Source organism: Podarcis bocagei (genome assembly GCF_964188305.1).
Source record: "Podarcis bocagei genome assembly, chromosome: 2".
NCBI classification, from domain to species: domain Eukaryota; kingdom Metazoa; phylum Chordata; class Lepidosauria; order Squamata; family Lacertidae; genus Podarcis; species Podarcis bocagei.
Window position 1 is genome coordinate 265831 of NC_138126.1, and position 18579 is coordinate 284409.

General features: G+C 49.3%; 1 protein-coding gene and 1 long non-coding RNA gene across 2 annotated transcripts in view; one reads left to right on the forward strand and one right to left on the reverse strand.

Annotated features, from left to right (window-relative positions):
• LOC308582203 (uncharacterized protein) overlaps window positions 1-18579 on the reverse strand; it is a gene marked incomplete at its 3' end in the record, with an annotated part of 126489 nt that overhangs the window by 5209 nt on the left and 102701 nt on the right. The window lies entirely within an intron of this gene.
• LOC308581408 lies at window positions 10900-11569 on the forward strand. The gene is made up of 2 exons (XR_014005062.1): window positions 10900-10978; window positions 11388-11569. It is a non-coding gene; the product is annotated as an uncharacterized lncRNA (long non-coding RNA).

The window sequence follows — 18579 nt, forward strand, 5'->3', positions numbered from 1 at the left end:
AGCCCCATTTCTATACCTCTCCACTGGCTCCAATAAATCGGGTAGGCTACTTGCATGGCAATTGAAGAAAAAACAAAAAAGAGAGAGAGTAATTGAGAAATGAAAAATAATTGAAGATCCTAAAGAAATATGCAAAAAAACTGTAAACTACTATAGGAAATTTTACCATGCAGAAGAAGGCCAAGAGGAGAAAATGGAAAGACACATAGCACACAATAGACTCCCGACAATAGCAGATTGGAAAATAGATCAATTAAATCTAGCAACAGCGATGATGGAGGTGCAGAAATCTCAAAAGCAAAGATAGTCCCCAGGTACGGATGGATTACTGGCGGCATTTTATAAGAAGTTAGAAGATATATTATCAGAACCAATGAAACAGTACTAAATGGAATTTTAAAAGAAGGAAGAATACCAAAATCATGGGAACAAGCATTTATCACACTGATACCCAAACAAGGAGCAGATCCAACACTAATCAAAAATTATAGACCTATATCACTGTTCAATATTGATTATAAAATACCGTAGTTTTCACTCTATAACACGCACCTGACCATAACACGCACGTAGTTTTTAGAGGAGGAAAATCCGTAGGCATACCACCCGTAGGCATTCCCTCCATAACACGCACAGACATTTCCCCTTACTTTTTAGGAGAAAAAAAGTGAGTGTTATGGTGCAAAAAGTACGGTATATTGAATGAAATAATACACAGAGATCAGGCTGGCGTCTTACCAGGCAGACACATGCACAATAAAATGAGAAACATAATTGATATTTTAGAATATTTAGAAGCAAGATCAGATAAAAAAGCCATTTTGATGCTGATAGACATGGAGAAGGTCTTCAACATCTCTTGGAGCTCCATGAAAAAAACTACAGAAAAAACAGGACTCGGAGAAAATATTCTTAGGGGTGTTGAGGCAAAATAATAAGGAAAATCCTAGAATTTCGAAGTGGCTGGATTTAAGATAAATAAAAATAAGACTAGTATGCTAGCAAAAAATATGTCAACACAGGAAAAAGAAGAACTAAAGAAAATATCAGGATTGGAAACACTAAATAAAACTAAGTATTTGGGAATCTGGCTGACAAATGAAAACAATCTATTTAAAGACAATTACCGTATTTTTCGCTCCATGGGACGCTCCTGACCAAAAGACGCACCAAGTTTTTAGAGCAGGAAAACAAGGAAAAAAATCTGACTCAAATTTTGTACTAAACTATTTAAAACAGCAAAGTGTGTGGCTCCTGTCCACTTTGCTGCTTTAAAGCGAGCCATGGTATATAATGATGAGAATGGAAAAAGGACAGACATTCCATTAGAATGTAGCTGTTTTCATTATCACTGGGAAGTCAGTATTGGCAGCAGTCACAAAAACTAAAATTTGAGCATTTTACTGTTACTAATCAAGAATATTAATAGTCAGGGAGAGAAACCAGGGCTGTGCAAATGAGAAGTGCTTGGGAGTATGGAGGAACAGCAAAATAAATAAATAATAATAATAATAATAATAATAATAATAATAATAATAATAATAATTTATTATTATTTATACCCCGCCCATCTGGCTGGGCCTCCCCAGCCACTCTGGGCGGCTTCCAAAAGAATATTAAAGTACTGTGAAGCTAAAGATCAAATGATTGTGCTCCAGTTCCTAAATCTCTGAAGTTTTCTCAAAACAGGCATGGTTGTTTTGAAAGGAAGATTCAAAATGGAGTGACTGAGCAAAGAACAGAGGAGGAAAAGAGGGCAGATAAATAGCTTCCATTCAATACCAAAAGAACACATTGTTTTTGGTTTAGTATAGGTGGACTGTGCTTGTAAGAATTTGTATAATGAATTATAGAGTTGGAGTGGAATATCAGAGCCTCTTTTCAGCAGTAAAGATTAGCTGCTAGGAACATGGTCCACACACAAACACACAGGATGTCTGGTTATAGCTGTGCAGTTTAAATTGTTCCTGAGCAAGATACCTGCTCAGTTTTAGCTGAAATTACTTTTACTGGTTTGTGGAGATGTTTTGCATGTATTTATGACTATTTCCCCAAAACTGCTACTTGAAGAAATCCCCAAACTTAATATTTTTAAACTTCATATGGAGCTCAGAATCCGGTTATGCAATCCTTTGCAGTTGAATTAGGAGGCACTGAGAGACAGCAATTTGCTGCTCCCCACCCCCACCCTCCACCCCAGGAGCACACAAACTTCCCTCTGCTTGCAAACCTTGCAAACCTTGTCGGGACTTCAGGGGAAAGCAAAGTCTGTAGGCAGAGCAGTGTAGCTCCCCACCCCCCAAAAGCACCCCAGCAGCACACAAACTTCCCACTGCTTGCAAACCTTGCAAACCTTGTCCGGACTTCAGGGGAAAGCAGAGGCTGCCGGCAGAGCCGCGTGGCTCCTCCCCCCACCCCCAAAGAGCAGCCCGGGAGCGCACAGCCTTCCCGCTGCTTGCAAACCTTGTCGGCACTTCAGGGGAAAGCAGAGGCTGCCGGCAGAGCCGCGTGGCTCCTCCCCCCACCCCCAAAGAGCAGCCCGGGAGCGCACAGCCTTCCCGCTGCTTGCAAACCTTGTCGGGACTTCAGGGGAAAGCAGAGGCTGCCGGCACAGCACCGTGGCTCCTCCCCCCACCCCCAAAGAGCAGCCCAGGAGCACAGGACAACAGCGATTTGGCTCCAGGGAACACACATTCGCTCCATAAGACGCACAGACTTTTTCCCTTACTTTTTAGGAGGGAAAAAGTGCGTCCTATGGAGCGAAAATACGGTATATTAAAACATGGAAAGAAATCAATTTTGAATCATATAATAAGAAAATTGATATATAGAGTATGGGAAAAACATAAAGAGCCTAAAACCCCCGGTAGATTTCTCCTTATAAAGCAATAACTGGGTGAAAGAAAAATATGGAATTGAATTGGGCCACTTTCACTGCCTTGTTGTGACGAAGGGGCTTGAATAACTCAGAGAAGCTATGAGCTAAGCTGTGCAGGGCCACCCAAGACGGACAGGTCATAGTGGAGAGTTTAGACCAAACGTGATCCACCTGGAGCAGGAACCGGCAAGCCACTCCAGTATCCCTGCCAAGAAAACTCCATGGACAAAGGCAACAGGCATATAAAAGTGATGACGCTGGAAGATGAGTCCCTCAGGTCAGAAGGCGTCCGACATGCTACTGGGGAAGAGCGGAGGACAAGGACAAGTAGATTCTGAGCTGATGAAGCGGCTGGGCCAAAGCCCAAAGGACGCTCAGTTGCGGATATGTCTGGAAGCAAAAGGAAAGTCTAACAAACACTCTGTGAGGTGAGTGGGTCTGAGAGACTTCAGAGAAGTGTGACAAGGTCACCCAGAAGCTGAGGGCCTTCTGGCGGTTCCCTCATTGCGAGAAGTGAGGTTACAGGGAACCAGACAGAGGGCCTTCTCGGTAGTGGCGCCTACCCTGTGGAACACCCTCACCCCAGATGTGAAGGAAATAAGCAGCTATCCTATCTTTAAAAGACATCTGAAGGCAGCCATGTTTAGGGAAGTTTTTAATATTTAATGCTGTACTGTTTTTAACATTTGACTGGGAGCCGCCCAGAGTGGCTGGGGAAACTCAACCAAATGGGCGGGGTGTAAATAATAAATAATAATAATAATAATAATAATAATAATAATAATAATAATATTATTATTATTATTATTATTATTATTATTATTATTATTATTATTATTATTTAGAAAGCACTGCTAATAACAAGGCCAGTGGAAGTGATGGTATTCCAGCTGAACAATTTAAAACTTTAAAAGAGGATGCTGTTAAGGTGCTACACTCAATATGCCAGCAAGTTTGGAAAACTCAGCAGTGGCCAGAGGATTGGAGATCAGTCTACATCCCAACCCCAAAGAAGGGCAGTGCCAAAGAATGCTCCAACTACCGCACAATTTCACTCATTTCACACGCTAGCAAGGTTATGCGTAAGATTCTACAAGGAAGGCTCAAGCAGTATGAGGCAGAGGAACCAGAGACCAAATTGCAAACATGCGCTGGATTATGGAGAAAGCTAGAGAGTTCCAGAAAGACATCTACTTCTGCGTCATTGACTATGCAAAAGCCTTTGACTGTGTCGACCACAGCAAACTATGGCAAGTTCTTAAAGAGATGGGAGTGCCTGATCATCTCATCTGTCTCCTGAGACATCTCTATGTGGGACAAGAAGCTACAGTTAGAACTGGATATGGAACAACTGATTGGTTCAAAATTGGGAAAGGAGTACGTCAAGGCTGTATATTGTCTCCCGGCTTATTTAACTTATATGCAGAATTCATCATGCGAAAGGCTGGGCTGGATGAATCCCTAGCCGGAATTAAGATTGCCGAAGAAATATCACAACCTTGATGGCAGAAAGTGAGGAAGAATTAAAGAACCTTTTAATGAGGGTGAAAGAGGAGAGCGCAAAATATGGTCTGAAGCTCAACATCAGAAAAAAGAAGATCATGGCCACTGGGCCCATCACCTCCTGGCAAATAGAAGGGGAAGAAATGGAGGCAGTGAGAGATTTTACGTTCTTGGGCTCCATGATCGCTGCAGATGGTGACAGCAGCTATGAAATTAAAAGACGCCTACTTCTTGGGAGAAAAGCAAAGACAAATCTAGAGAGCATCTTAAAAAGCAGAGACATCACCTTGCCAACAAAGGTCCGTATAGTTAAAGCTATGAGAGCTGGACCATCAAGAAGGCTGATCGTAAAGAATTGATGCTTTTGAATTCTGGTGCTGGAGGAGACTCTAGAGAGTCCCATGGACTGCAAGAAGGTCAAACGCATCCATTCTTAAAGAAATCAGCCCTGAGTGCTCACTGGAAGGACAGATCCTGAAGCTCCAAGACTTTGGCCACCTCATGAGAAGAGAAGACTCCCTGGAAAAGACCCTGATGTTGGGAAAGATGGAGGGCACAAGGAGAAGGGGACGACAGAGGACGAGATGGTGGGACAGTGTTCTCGAAGCTACAAACATGAGTCTGACCAAAGTGCGGGAGGAAATAAAACACCACCTAACAGGGTGGATCCAGTATCACCAAAAAAATGAGGTCTTCATAGCTGACAATAAAAAGGGTTTTGCAATTTCAGTATTGGATAAAGGATTATTACAAAATAATAATAATAATAATAATAATAATAATAATAATAATAATAATAATAATAATAATAATAATTTATTATTTATACCCTGCCCATCTGGCTGAGTTTCCCCAGCCACTCTGGGCGGCTCCCAATCAGTGTTAAAAACAGTACAGCGTTACATATTAAAAACTTCCCTGAACAGGGCTGCCTTAAGATGTCTTCTGAATGTCAGGTAATTATTTATCTCTTTGACATCTGATGGGAGGGCGTTCCACAGGGCGGGCGCCACTACTGAGAAGGCCCTCTGCCTGGTTCCCTGTAACTTGGCTTCTCGCAGTGAGGGAACTGCCAGAAGGCCCTCGGTGCTGGATCTCAGTGTCCGGGCTGAACGATGGGGGTGGAGACGCTCCTTCAGGTATACTGGACCGAGGCTGTTTAGGGCTTTAAAGGTCAGCACCAACACTTTGAATCGTGCTCGGAAACGCACTGGGAGCCAATGTAGGTCTTTCAAGACCGGTGTTATATGGTCCCGGCGGCCGCTTCCAGTCACCAGTCTAGCTGCCGCATTCTGGATTAATTGCAGTTTCCAGGTCACCTTCAAAGGTAGCCCCACGTAGAGCGCGTTGCAGTAGTCCAAGCGTGAGATAACTAGAGCATGCACCACTCTGGCGAGACAGTTCGCGGGCAGGTAGGGTCTTAGCCTGCATACCAGGTGGAGCTGGTAGACAGCTGCCCTGGACACAGAGTTAACCTGCGCCTCCATGGACAGCTGTGAGTCCAAAATGACTCCCAGGCTGCGCACCTGGTCCTTCAGGGGCACAGTTACCCCATTCAAGACCAGGGAATCCCCCACACCCACACGCTCCCTGTTCCCCAAAAACAGTACTTCCGTCTCATCAGGATTCAACCTCAATCTGTTAGCCGCCATCCATTCTCCAACCGCCTCCAGGCACTCACACAGGACCTTCACCGCCTTCGCTGGTTCTTATTTAAAGGAGAGGTAGAGCTGGGTGTCATCTCCATACTGATGAGCACCCAGTCCAAACCTCCTGATGATCTCTCCCAGCGGCTTCATATAGATATGAAAAAGCATGGGGGAGAGGATGGAACCCTGAGGCACCCCACAAGTGAGAGCCCAGGGGTCTGAACACTCATTCCCCACCACCATTTTCTGAACACGGCCCAGGAGGAAGGAGCGGAACCACTGTATAACAGTGCCCCCAGCTCCCAGCCCCTCAAGACAGTCCATAAGGATGTTATGGTCGATGGTATCAAACGCCGCTGAGAGATCCAGCAGAACTAGGAAACAGCTCTCACCTTTGTCCCTAGCCTGCCGGAGATCATCAACCAGTGCGACCAAGGCAGTTTCAGTCCCATGGTGAGGCCTGAATCCCGACTGGAAGGGATCCAAATGGTCCGCTTCCTCCAGGCGTGCTTGGCAGATTTGAGACTGGGCGATAGTTGGCCAAACTGGCCGGGTCTAAAGATGTTTTTTTAAGAAGCGGTTTAATGACCGCCTCTTTCAGCGGGTCTGGGAAGGCTCCCTCACAGGGGGAAGCATTCACCACCCCGCAGAGCCCATCGCCCAGCCCTTCCCCGCTCTCTTTTATCAGCCAGGATGGGCAAGGATCAAGGAGACAGGTGGTCGGTTTCACTTGTCCAAGCAGCCTGTCCACATCCTCAGAGGTAACAGATTGGAATTGATCCCATGTAACAGGACCAGACAGAACTCTAGCACACTCCCGCCCTGGCCCTGCTCCCACGGTGGAGTCTACCTCCTTATGAATCTGAGCGATTTTATCTGCAAAAAACTTTGCAAAAGCATTGCAGGAGATCTTGGGGTCCCTACCAGGCCCCGGTGGTGCAGGTGGTTCCGATAGATTGCGAACCACCTGAAAAAGTCTCTTGCTGCTGTTTTCTGCAGATGCAATGGAGGCGGCGAAGAAGGCCCTCTTTGCCGTCACCATTGCCACTTGGTAGGCTCGACGTTGAGCTTTAACCCGTGTCCGGTCTGATTCAGAATGAGTTTTCCGCCACTGGCGCTCTAGCCGTCTCAACGATTGTTTCATCACCCTCAGCTCCGGGGAAAACCATGGGGCTGTCCAGGCTCCATGCAATCGGAGAGGGCGATTCGGAGCCAGACAGTCAATAGCCCTGGTTAACTCCGTATTCCAGCGTGCCACCAGGGAATCAGCTGAAAGGCCATCAACTTGGGATAAAGCATCCCCTACCACTCTCTGGAAGCCAATTGGATCCATTAAGTGGCGGGGGCGGACCATCCGAATCGGTCCCACCTCCCTGCAGAGGGGAAGGGTTGCAGAGAAGTCCAGTTGCACCAGGAAGTGATCTGACCATGGCACTTCTTTTGTTTCGCTTTTAGTTAGTGTCAGATCACCAACATCCATAGAGGTAAACACCAGGTCCAAGGCATGTCCGCGGCTATGGGTTGGGCCAGACTTATTCAGGGACAGCCCCATGGAGGCCATGCTTTCCACGAAGTCCCGAGCAGCCCCTTGTAAGGTCGTATCGGCATGGATATTAAAATCCCCTAGGACAACCAAGCTAGGTGTCTCCAGGAGAACATCCGCCACGACCTGAAGCAGCTTGGGCAGGGAATCCTTGGTGCAGCGGGGAGGTCGGTACACCAAAAGGAATCCTGTACTGCCCCTATTGCCCAACTTCCAGAACATGCACTCAGAGAACTGAGTCTTCCCAATAGGACGCCTGGTGCAGACTAATGACTTCCTAAAAATCACTGCAACCCCCCCTCCCCGCCCACATGACCTGGGTTGCTGTGCGTAAGAGAAACCTGGTGGGCAAGCAGCGGCAAGGACAGGCCCATCTGCTTCCTCTAACCAGGTCTCTGTCACACATGCCAGGTCAAATCCTCCATCCACAATCAGGTCGTGGATGGCAGTGGTTTTATTCATCATTGACCTGGCATTGCACAGCAACACTTTCAGGTCATGTGGGTATCCCTTGCTGATAACTGTATCCTTCTGGTCAGGACCAGACCTGGAGGCAGGGATAGTCCTCAAACAATGACTAAACCTGCCTCCTTGGTAATGACAAAACAAAAGAAAGCAAAAGTTTAGATGTATTCAAGTCTCCAGGGCCAGATGAACTGCATCCAAGAGTATTAAAAGAACTGGCAGATGTGATCTCAGAACCACTGGCAGTCATCTTTGAGAATTCCTGGAGAACAGGCGAAGTCCCGGCAGACTGGAGGAGGGCAAATGTTGTCCCTATTTTCAAAAAGGGGAAAAGAGAGGACCCAAATAATTACCGCCCAGTCAGTCTGACATCAATACCAGGGAAGATTCTGGAGCAGATCATTAAGCAAACAGTCTGTGAGCACCTAGAAAGGAACGCTGTGATCACCAATAGTCAGCATGGATTTCTGAAAAATAAGTCATGTCAGACTAACCTGATCTCGTTTTTGACAGAATTACAAGCCTGGTAGATGAAGGGAACGCAGTGGATGTAGCCTACCTTGATTTCAGCAAGGCATTTGACAAGGTGCCCCATGATATTCTTGTAAAGAAGCTGGTAAAATGCGGTCTTGACTATGCTACCACTTAGTGGATTTGTAACTGGCTGACTGACCGAACCCAAAGGGTTCTCATCAATGGTTCCTCTTCATCCTGGAGAAGAGTGACTAGTGGGGTGCCACAGGGTTCTGTCTTGGGCCCGGTCTTATTCAACATCTTTATCAACGACTTGGATGATGGACTCAAGGGCATCCTGATCAAATTTGCAGATGACACCAAACTGGGAGGGGTGGCTAACACCCCAGAGGACCGGATCACACTTCAAAACCACCTTGACAGATTAGAGAACTGGGCCAAAACAAACAAGATGAATTTTAACAGGGAGAAATGTAAAGTATTGCACTTGGGCAAAAAAAAAAAAAAAAAAAAAGAGAGGCACAAATACAAGATGGGGGACACCTGGCTTGAGAGCAGTACATGTGAAAAGGATCTAGGAGTCTTGGTTGACCACAAACTTGACATGAGCCAACAGTGTGACGCGGCAGCTAAAAAAGCCAATGCAATTCTGGGTCTCATCAATAGGAGTATAGCATCTAGATCAAGGGAAGTAATAGTGCCACTGTATTCTGCTCTGGTCAGACCTCACCTGGAGTACTGTGTCCAGTTCTGGGCATCACAGTTCAAGAAGGACACTGACAAACTGGAACGTGTCCAGAGGAGGGCAACCAAAATGGTCAAAGGCCTGGAAACGATGCCTTATGAGGAACGGCTAAGGGAGCTGGGCATGTTTAGCCTGGAGAAGAGGAGGTTAAGGGGTGATATGATAGCCATGCTCAAATATATAAAAGGATGTCACATAGAGGAGGGAGAAAGGTTGTTTTCTGCTGCTCCAGAGAAGCGGACACGGAGCAATGGAGCCAAACTACAAGAAAGAAGATTCCACCTAAACATTAGGAAGAACTTCCTGACAGTAAGAGCTGTTCGACAGTGGAATTTGCTACATCAAGGAGTGTGGTGGAGTCTCCTACTTTGGAGGTCTTTAAGCAGAGGCTTGACAACCATATGTCAGGAGTGCTCTGATGGTGTTTCCTGCTTGGCAGGGGGTTGGACTCGATGGCCCTTATGGTCTCTTCCAACTCTATGATTCTATGAAAAGTAATTTCTAAAATGTATGGAACATTATTGGAGTGGAAGGATATGGATGAACAGGTAAAGGCGGTAATGATCAAATTGGCTATGGATTTAGGGAAACGCATTGAATTAACATCATGGGAAAAATTATGGAAGGAGAGTTGGAATTTTACAGCTTGTGAGGCAATAACAGAAAATTTGATAAAGATGTTTTATAGATGGTATTTAACACCAACCAAGATATGTAAAATGTATAAAAGAAAATCAAAATTATGTTGGAGATGTAAGCACGTAGAGGGGACACTTCTGCATATGTGGTGGCTATGTGATAAAATCAAGGGCTTCTGGGATACGGTGTATGAAGAACTAAAAATTGAGACTGGTTTCCTAGGTGAAGCTTTTTCCACATTCTAAACAGTCCCCTATAGAAAATATTTCATGGAAATTTAGATTCACCAACAGAATGAAGCCAGACAAATGTAGAAAGGGAAAAAGAAAATTAGACAGGATGTACCTCCACGTCCCTAAGATCTCTGAAGCCTACATTGAAGAAGGCCTGGGCAGCTCAGAGCAGCCTCATCCTGGTTTGAAAAGGCAGGACTGGTGGAAGAATATTCCCAGACAGAACAGGAGATGCATCTCCTATGGAGAGTTGTGGGTGTGTTAACATCTCAGGTGCTGTAGGAGGCGCTATGGGGCTCCCTCAAAATAGAGGAGGAAGAAGAAGAGTTTGGATTTGATATCCCGCTTTATCACTACCCGAAGGAGTCTCAAAGCGGCTAACATTCTCCTTTCCCTTCCTCCCCCACAACAAACACTCTGTGAGGTGAGTGGGGCTGAGAGACTTCAGAGAAGGGTGACTGGTCCAAGGTCACCCAGCAGCTGCATGGGGAGGAGCGGAGATGCGAAGCCGGTTCCCCAGATGACGAATCCACCGCTCTGAACCACTACAATACACTGGCTCTCTCGTTTCTCCTACAGAGATCTGTATGGAATTTCAAAGCTGATTTCATGATCCAACAGGGAGTCTTACCTGAGAGGCCACGATCCCACGATTCTGATCCTTGACTTCCTTCTGCAGAGCTCTCTGGTCAGGATCCAGCAAAGCCCAGTCCTCCTCTGTGAAAGGAACAGCTACGTCTTCAAAGCACACTGGACCCTAAGGGAAAAAGGGAGCACAAAGATGATCTTCAACACATTGCTCTGTTCTCTTCTGTAACAATTTTGTTGTGTATTTAAATGATGGGTGCAGTGTTGCTTCAGGGTAAAAAACAGAAATTGCACAGCGGTTGCCCCATTTTCTAACGTGGTACCTCGGGTTAAGAACAGTTTCAGGTTAAAAATGGACCTCCAGAATAAATTAAGTTCTTAACCTGAGGTACCACTGTATTAATCTTTGTGTAAGCGGGGGAATTCCACAAAATAATATTTTATTATCTATATGGCACTCATCTTCATGGAAATCTTTGCAAGCATTCCCATTTTCCGGATGGAAGGACCTCCTCTCCCTTCATCTGGTGGGGTGGACCCCCCCCAATGCCCTCAAGCCAACTTCAAGGGGCACCAGGAGGGGGAGGGGAGGGAATGGTTGGCTGGTTGGCATCCGTCTGTCTTAGGGGACCATGGAAGAGTGTGTCTTTGGGAGTGAGATCCGGGGGAGAGACATGTGTTGTTGCATCTGGGACACAGGAAGTGGTCTGGAGATGCAGACGGGCTTTTCCCCTCCCTGTCCTCCCCCCACGTGGGAATGTTCCCCTCTGGCTGCAGCCTCTGTTCCCAAAGGTGACTTTTCCCTCCCTCTGAAGGGGGTTTATTTCCTTGACCCAAAGCCCCCCCCCCAAAGGAAGGCAGCATCTGGATCCCAAGGAAGAGCAGAGCTGCTTATTTCCTGCGAAGTGGCCCCTCCCTGGCTTGGCAGAGAGGACAAAGGAGGACCCTCTGCTCTCTGACTTGGGGGTCTCCCCCCCCAGGCATGATCTGAGCAGGGACCCCCACGCCCCCTCCCTGCCCCCCTGGGACCCCCTTCTCCCCATGGCACCCTCGGGGGGGGGAGGAGAGAGGAGACTCACCCGAGTCCAGGAAGGGAACCAAGGAAGCATTTGCAAAGGAGAGAGAAGAAGAAAGGAGGGAGGGAGGGGGAGGGGAGGGGGGATTTAGCCATGGAGGACCTTCACTTCCCGTCCTCTCTAGGAATCCAGCTCTGCTCCTTTTAACCCTTGGCAAGCCGAGTCCTCTTCTCCCTCTACCTGCCTTCACTTTTCCTGCTTCTGCGCCTGCGCTCTAGGGGCTGCCCCCCTTCCCTCCCTCTGCCCCACGGAGCCCACATCCCACCAGACTAACTGCAAGGGAGACGGGGGGGGGTCCATGGGGGGTTACCTTGGCTCTCCCCCTCCCCCAACATCCCGAGGAAAGGCTGGGAGGGAGAAGAGGCGAAGGGCTGCCTAGTGGCGGGAGGTGCCTTGGGCTCAGAAATGGCTCCCTCCAGACACCCCCCCAAGAAACACCCTCCAGCTCGGGGGGGAGAGAGGGGGGCTTCCCAGCCGGGAGACCCCTCCCCCTCCCCAAAAGACGGGTTTTTCTGCTTCTCATCCCAGGAAGAGAGACGGAGGAACACGTGACCGGGGGGGCAGGAGGGGGGCGCATGAAAAAGGAAGACCAGGATGGTGGAGAGAGGGAAGCAGACTCCGGTTCAGAGCCAGAGGGACCCCGGCCATCCTTTCCCCGCGTTTCCTGCCAGAAAACCAGTTTCTCCGGGGCTCCCAGAACCACATGGAGGCAGGAGACCCATTTCCCGCCCCAGAGCCGGGCTGGACCAATCAGAGGCCTCTCCGCTGGGCAGCTGGCCAATCCCCTTTCAGCTTCCCCTGGGCCTCCTCCTCCTCTCCTTCGCCCGCTTTCCTGAGGGAGTTTTCCCTCTGAGTTTCCCTCATGGCTGCTCCCCCTCCCAGCTTCTCCTTCATTTCTCCTTCCTTCTCTCTTCCGGCTTCTCCCCCCCCCCATTATTTGGGGCAGCTGGATTCCCCCCCCCCATGGCCAGGCAGGCCCAGGAGGAGCCCAGGGAGGCGGCAGGGCCAGGAGAAGGGGTTTCCCGCCCTTTTCCGAAAGAGGAGGAGGGGACGCCATTTTGTTTTTCCCTGAGGAGACGCCATGGCTCCCCTGTGGGCCTCGGGGGTCCCACGCTCTCGGGGTCTCTCCTCCCGGAGGAGGAAGGAGGGCGGCACCTTGGGTCCTCAGCCGCCTTCCTGCCATGATGGCTTGGCCTCCGCAGGGCAGCCTCTCTCCCCGCCATGTTGCCCCACGGAGGAGGCCTCTCCCTTGGGAGACGCCAGGCAAGCGGCCTTGGGGGATCCGCCGGGGTCTGCGAAGGGGGCCAGGAGGGAAAGGCCCAAGGAAGAGGAGAATAACAGTAGTAGTAGTAGTAATAATAATAAGGGCTGTATCCCCTCAAAGGTGGAGGGTTCCCTCAGGGGAGTTTGACCCCCAGAGCAGCATCCTTGGTCACCCCAAGAGTCAGCGCTAGGAGAAGGGCTCCACCTGCAGGAATAGGGGAATGGGGGGCTCTTCCCCAGACAAGACTGGAGACTCCCCTGCTGGCCCCTTGGGGCCCCAGGAGCCTTTTCTGGATGACCCTCGCTTATTCCTCCCCCTCAGGCAGTAGTTCAACAGAAGTTGCCCCCACTCCAGATCCCTGTGGAACTGGCTGAACTGGGGTCCTCCCAGTCCAGCCCAGACAAGAAAGAGAGGGAGCTCTCAGAAGAGGAAGCCATTGCGGAGAAGAACCGGACTTGGCTGTTCTCTGCTGAGGGTCTCCTGCCTTTCTTCCAAGGCTTCCTGGGGGTGCCATGGCCAGAGGAAGAGACAGGCCCCCACCCCAAATCCCCTGCAGGGCCCTGGGGAGCAAGCAGAGCCAACCTCAGTTTCCTTCCCCAAGGCCTTGGGGGAACCTTGGGGTGCGGAAGGAGGAACCCCAAATGGAGCTCAGGCTCCTGGCAAGTGGGGAAAGGAACATGATATACAACTTTCCAGATGAGTCTTGATACAATACATTATTATTTATTGTCATTGTCTCATACAGAACAACAAAACTGAAAAAATCTACATCAGACATTCAAAAACCAACAAGCCTGCTATCCCAGCTATCCCAAACTGGTTAGCCCCCTAAAAACTCTGATAAAAGGTAAAGGTACCCCTGCCCGTAGGGGCCAGTCTTGCCAGACTCTAGGGTTGTGCGCTCATCTCACTCTATAGGCTGGGAGCCAGGGCTGTCCACAGACACTTCCGGGTCACGTGACCAGCGTGACAAGCTGCATCTGGCGAGCCAGCGCAGCACACGGAACGCCGTTTACCTTCCCACTGGTAAGCAGTCTGTATTTATCTACCTGCACCCGGGGGTGCTTTCGAACTGCTAGGTTGGCAGGCACTGGGACCGAACAACAGGAGAGCACCCCGCCGCAGGGATTCGAACCGCCGACCAGGCGATTGGCAAGTCCTAGGCGCTGAGGTTTAAGCCACAGCGCCACCCGCGTCCGATACCCCATAATTAAATTCAATATACTCCCATAGAGGAGCATGAAATGGCGCTTTCCAGAAGAGTCTCAATACAATACGATAACCTTTATGGACATTGTCCCATACAGAACAACAAAACTGAAAAATTGTACATCAGACATTCAGAAACCAACAAGCCTGCTATCCCAGCTATCCCAACCTGGTTAGCCCCCTAAAAACTCTGATACCCCATAATTAAAGATAATATACTCCCATAGAGACTGCCTTACACTGTATTTAAAACCAAAATTGCATTTGGATAGAAACTGTTTTTCAGGCAGCTAGTCCTAGTCTTTATAACCCTGTACCTTCTTCCAGAAGGCAGAAGCTGAAAGAGATCATTTCCGGGGTGCGCACTATCCTGCACTATCTCTGCAGCTTTCTTATCTAGCACCTTCTGCAAATGCCTGCAGGACCATGAGTAGTATGCATGAAAACATCAATGCTAAATTGAGCAGATACCCGGAGGCAGCGCGGATTATTGCAGGGGACTTCACTCACACAGATGTGAGGGCAGCACTCCCAAAATCACATCAGCACATTGAGTGTGCAATAAGGGGAGAAAATACTCTTGACAAGGTCTATACGAACATTAGACGGGCATATGAGGCGCACCTCGGTGGTTCAGATCATGTGTCCCTGCTTCTGACACCAGTCTACACACCCCTCAGGAAACAAGGCCAGCTACAAACACGGATGGTTACGGTGTGGCCTGAGGGAGCTTCTCAGCAGTTGCAGGACTGTTTCCAGGAGACCGATTGGAATATGTTCCACCATCAAGATCTAGAAACTTCTACATCAACGGTCTTAGATTTGGCACAGGAAATGCACCAGGGAAAGGTATGTTAAGTTGTATCCGAATAGGAAGCCCTGGATGACGGGAGAGGTTAGGAGATTCTTGAAGGCCAGAAACTCTGCTTTTAGAACTGGGGACGATCCTTATAGGAGTCATATTGCATTGTCTGAGTTGGTTAAGAGGGAAATGTAGGGAAAGTGTCATCTTGGTGAAGAGGAGGAAAAAGGCTGGATACTAAATGCAGCTGGGTTTATTCTGGAGTGCAAATTATGAATAATTGTTGCTACAGATGATTTTCAGACGGAGATGGGAGTTTCCTTTTCGATAGTGGCCTTCTTGGTAATGGCGCCTGCCCTGTGGAACCCCCTCCCAACAGATGTCAAAGGGGGAAAAAACTACCAGACTTTTAGAAGACATCTGAAGGCAGCCCTTGTGGAGTGTGGTGATAATAGGGTTAAGCTCCTGAATGTCCTACATCTGGGGAGGAGCTTCCTACGTAAAGGGAAGTTGCAGGTTCTTTGTGTGAAACAGTTTCACTTCTGTCCGGGAGAGAGACCCACAGCATGTGTCCTAGGGTTGTTTGTTATTTTACCTACTGATGTAAATAAAGGCTGTTTATATAGAAGAAACAGCATGCGGACTTTCCCTTTATCTCACACGGAAAGCACTCGCTGCTCGCTCTGCTGCTGCCTGGAAGAATTTATGCGCAGAGGAAACGCGCCGGACTCAGGCAGTAATCCAAGCGGTTCTGGCTGTACGTTTTTGTGCTGAGTGTGAGAAGCAAAGTCCAGCTCTGAGAGCCTGCCTGAAGCTGAGGCAGTCGTGATTTCGCTGGCGAAAGCGGAGCTTGCTGCAGGAAGCATCTTTGAAGCACCAGCCGGCAGAAAGCGTCTGTAAGCTTAAAGCCCCAGGAAGATGGCACAGCAGCAATCTCATGAATCTTTCAATGTGCCTTTTGAAAGGCTAAATGGCCACAATTGGGACGACTGGTCTCGCCAGATTCGTTACTGGTTAATGGGCAAGCAGCTCTGGGAGTGCCCCCAAGCCGATCCAGTACCGGCAGCTGCAGGGGCCAATGCGGCCGAAGTGGAAAGGGCTGCTGGCGCAGCAAAAAAGGATCAGAAAGCCATGTCCCGTATTGTAATGGCCATGGAGGCTTCGCAATTGCCTCACATTGACGGTTTATTGACTTGTCATGGAATTTGGCAAACTTTAACGAGGGTCCACCAGTGCACAACAGCTGGGGCCAAGATCCATGTGATACACTCCCTGTTTCAGAAGAAACTGTCCCCAGGGGAATCGGTACGTGACCACATTGTGCAGATGCTGGCCATTTTCACTAAGCTGCATCAGCTCAACTTACCTTTCCCAGGTGAGCTGAAAGCTTCCACTCTGCTGAGCTCTTTGGACAGGAGTTATGAGAACCTGGTTCTGACAATGGAAGTTATGCTGCCTGCGGAGCTGACGACTGAATATATTCGTGGGAGATCGATTGATGAACAGGGAAAACGCCAGAGGGCGGGGAGAGAAGGCACAGGCTGCACCCCAAGAAAGGGGGGGCAGCAAGAAGCAGTGAGGACTCAGTAAAAGCCTTTGTCTCCAAGCGGTTTTCGCTGTGGGTCTACGTCGCATCTCGTGAGAGATTGCCCTGCAGAGGCTCAGGAGCCGAAGGTCAGCCAGAAAGGAATGCAGATAAGGAGCTCCTCAACAGCGGCCAGGCATATGAAAAATTCCCAAGGTCCCAACCGAGGTGAAAGTAAAGACGTCGCTGTATCATCTGGCTGCTTCAATGGCAGTAGTGAAAGCATCCAGACCGGAAGCCAGCCTCCCCTTTATTGTTGACACAGGCGCTACCCACACTTGAGTGCCATCGGCTGGACTTCTTCGGAACTGCAAGACTGTGCAAAGTGGAAGATTTGTGTCACTGGCAGATGGAAGCAGATGCCCACTGACCCTGTCTGGGACTCTGTACTGTTCATTCCTGGACCATGAGGTTCAGGCTTTTGTGGTTCCAGAAATTCCAGGGATGGGAAACACCTGTTCAGTGCTGAATGCAAGAATAAGCTGTTTGTGGTTGAGATGCCTATTGCAGATGATGACCCCCCTGAGGTAACACAGGTGCAGTGCTCCAACGTCCCGCCACACGATGGGTGCGCTGATTTATGGCATCGAAGACTGGCGCATTCTTGTTGGAATTATGTCAAAAAAGCCCCAGAGTGTACAGAGTGGTGTAAATTATAAAGGGATGAGATAAGTTTTTAGATTGCAGAGCCTGTAAGCAATCCAGGGTAAAAACATGCTCATATCCCAGGTCTAGCAGAGAGACAAGCAAGCCCTTTGAGCTACTCCCTGCAGATTTGTGTGGCCCAATGCCAGTAGCGAGTCTGGGTGGGTCCAAATACATTTTGCTTCTTTTGGATGATTTTTCGAGGACCTCCTCGGTTTTTCCGATCAAACACAAAGGGGAAGCTGCTGCACTGATTAAAGATTGGATCACATTGGCAGAGTTGAAATATTATATGTCAGAGCTGCTTCAAGATCCTAGCTCACAGAGGATCACGCTAGCCAGCGGTCATTAAGTAAAAGTCTTTATTGAGTTACAGTTTCCATTCCCAGGCTGCTGCGTGCAACTCTACGTCTAATGGCTAGATCGGCGAAGCTCCGTCTGAGTCTCCGCCCCCTGTGCACCAACTTAATATCCTAGCCCTGCTACACCTCTTCCGCCTGACTGCTCTCCTCTGGGTCCCTCTGCCCCCCGGGGTCTCTTCCTTCCGGGATTCTTCTGACGCTGACCCCCCGGACCCTCCTGCCTCCTTGCGCCGGGCTTTAGGACCTGGTTCCCTTTCCGGGCTGCTTACTGCGCCGCCTTCCTCTGCATTTGAACTTGGCGCGCGCGCCCAGCCTTCCACTTTCCTCTTAACCGTTTCTTCGCTCCCCGATGGAGGTGTGGCCACTCCTGACTCATGCCCTCCCTCCTGTGGTGAGCTGCCAGCGCTTGCCCCCTGGCTCCCTCCTTCTTCCCTGCTCCCTGGCGGTGACGCTGGTCCCGATTTCCAACTGCTCTCCTCGGAGTCCCCTCTGGCCCTATCTTCCTGGGGTGTCCCCCTAGACTCCCCCCTTGCCCTGACCACTGGTGCTCCTTTCTGTGAATCTTCTGATTCACTGGAAAGACTCGGAGATCTCGGGTCGTCGTCATCACTCATCTTTTCTTCTGCCTCCTCCCCCTCGCTCTCTGTTTCCTCCCTTGCCCTTGCCTCTGCTCCTGAACCCCTGACATCCATCCCCCCCTCGAAGCCCCCCGTTCCCCCCTCCCCTCCTTCCGGTGCGGGAACTGGGTGCTGCTGTGTCAGAGGGACGAACGTCGGATACAGTTCGCTTCCCGTGGCGGGCCTCCATCTGAAGTCTCCCGGTTCTGCCTCCCTGCTCTCGTCGACGACGGTCACCTCCGCTTCCATCTCTGTGCCGCCGTGCTCGAAACCAGGGTCGTCCCCGAAAACGTCCATGTCCG